A 2497-nucleotide genomic window follows, 5' to 3' on the forward strand; every position below is an offset into this window, starting at 1 on the left:
ACCACCAGGCCTTAAAGAAGGGTGGGGAGAGGGCTCCGAGCCACGAAGCTGTTTCTTGGGCTTCCTTTGATGACTTTCCTCTTTCAGAAGCTGTAGCTGCAGCTGGCGCAGCCTTCACCAAGAGCACTTGCTTTTCCCATCGGGGCAGTCTGGGCCTCCTGTCCCCCCACCTGTCTCTTCTTCCCATTGCTCTCCCTGTTCCATTAGGACTGAGTCCTCTACATAGGGCCTGGTACCCCCTAAGCAGGAGAGGAATTACCGGTTTAATTTCCTGCTGCCTTTTGAAGCTTATGGTGACCCTGAGTTTTTTTTCTTATCCCCTGGGGTGGAAAAGCCAAGGTATTGGGTTTATTCTCCTGCTTTCCCACTGATAACCCTCGAAGGAGAAGTGCTCTGTTTATAAAGTACCCAGTGGGAAGGTCTGCTTTTGAATGCCACATTGTATTCAGCATCATAGCAATAGAGTCCAGTATCATTGCTGTCTCCCTCCTCATTTCTCAGGATGGGAGCTTTGCATATTGGGCCATTCAGTAGCATCCATTGCAGTGATTATTGTTTCTTATTGAGCACCCACAGGTGTGTGGTCCTCCACTGAGTGCCTCACCTGGTTCTCATGTGGAACCTGGAAGGTCACTATAATTCCATTTTGTAATTCAACAGCAGATGAAACTTTCCCAAGGTCACACAGCTGCTAGGCCAGGGTGCAGGCATTTAAACTCAGGGCTTTCTGGCTGCAAATCTGGTGTTCTTTATGCTACCCCACACCCATTTCTACTGTACCGTGGTGTTAAATACGAGCATAATATTAAGTCCTGTGATTTAATGTATATTTGATATATTATAACAATAACACTAAAATGGCATGAATGTTTGAGAGTTGCAGCTTGCTGGCTGTTGCTGTAATTAGGTTTGTGTAAAAAGAGTTATTAGTGATCAATAAACATGAGAAAGAAAGCATAACATCACTAGTAATCACAGAAATCCAAATTATGACAATAATAATATGCCGTTTTCTTACCTTTCAAATGTACACAAATTTTTAAACTGATAATTGCTAATATGATGCAACTCACTGGCAGGAGTGTCAAGTGTTGCAACCTTCACACTAAACTTTGCAGAGGGTATCGAGAGCCTTAAAAATAGCCCTGTCCTCTGACTAGTGACTGCACTTCTAAGAATCCATCCTAAGAAAATAATCAGAAATGCTGTCAAATATGTTATATATGTCAGGGCACTCACCAAAGAGCAATTTGTAATAAAGGAGAATTAGAAACCACTTAAATGTCCTACATTAGGGGAACAGTTAAATAAAGTATGATACGTCTGTGGGTGAGCTTGGGAAATTATTAAATGACATGGGGAAAAATGTTTGCAATATAGTATATTTTCTATACTGCAAAATTTACTCTTTTTGGTGTATAGTTCTGAGTTTTGACAAATACATGCAGTCATGTTAAATACCACCATAAAGTGTAATTTTAAGTGAGGAAAAATAGTTTACTGCAGTGTATATACAGTAAATTCCTAAATTTTGAGAATCTGTATATGACTGCATATGACTGGAAGGACATCACAAAAGGTGGTCAAATAAAATGGCCCTGGAGAAGTGGGCTGCGTAATTTTTAAACAAACATTTTCCTTCTGAGCCTGTTTCTTTTGCGTAAAATGGTGAAGTTGGGCCCCGAAGCCCTGACTTTGCGCAGTGCTCTTATCCCAGTCATAGTCAGCATGGGGGTGTGGGCTCCATGCCTGTGATGGGCCCTGACCTTGCGTGGAAGTGCTGGCCTATGGGTGTGCCCATGGGGCTGGGGAGGCGGCTGGGCACTGCCAGCCTGGGGCCCTGGTGTGTCACTCAGCTCAGTGTAGAATGGAGTGCTGCTGGCTGGGGCTGTGTCCTGAGTGAAGAGCGATGGAGGGTAGAGGCCTCTCCCCTCTCCCCTCCTAACCATCTCTGCCAGGCAGCTGCTCAGAGTCGGGGCTCCAGCATGTGGGGGCTGCTGGTCCTAGGGGAGAAATTCCCCTGTTCTCCTAAAGACCTACAACTCCTCCCTCTTTTGACCAAGGGACAGAGTATTCTGCTGTCCTGCCCTCTTGTCACCTCCCTGCCACCTCTGATGTTCCCCAAGCCAGCTTTAAGGGCCTCTCTCTCAAGGCTTCCTAGGGCTAGCATTATATTATTATTAATTTGTTCTCAGCAGGACTGCTTCTCAGAGGCAGGGAGAAGCCTACATATCAGGTTGGCTCCAGCATCTAGGAGCTGCTCATTTAAAGCTTGAGCCAGGGTGGGGAGGGGCTCTGCCCCTGCCCTTCCCTGGACTGGGGTGGGCATGGCCAAGGCCATAGGCCTGGGTGCACCTTCCAACTGGCACCCTAGTATTACAGCCTGTTTTCAGCACTAACCTTCCTCTCCCATACACCTCTAGCAGTGAATCGTACCTTTGTAACCACCAGCTAGAGCAGCTCTCAGGAGTGGAGCATGGCCTTTTGCAGCTCCCAC

General features: G+C 46.3%; 1 protein-coding gene across 2 annotated transcripts in view; it reads left to right on the plus strand.

The window, feature by feature from the left end:
• TSPAN9 (tetraspanin 9) overlaps positions 1-2497 on the plus strand; it is a 189976-nt gene that overhangs the window by 146725 nt on the left and 40754 nt on the right. The window lies entirely within an intron of this gene.

Source organism: Pteropus vampyrus, unplaced genomic scaffold (assembly GCF_000151845.1).
Source record: "Pteropus vampyrus isolate Shadow unplaced genomic scaffold, Pvam_2.0 Scaffold137, whole genome shotgun sequence".
Taxonomy (NCBI): Eukaryota; Metazoa; Chordata; class Mammalia; order Chiroptera; family Pteropodidae; genus Pteropus; species Pteropus vampyrus.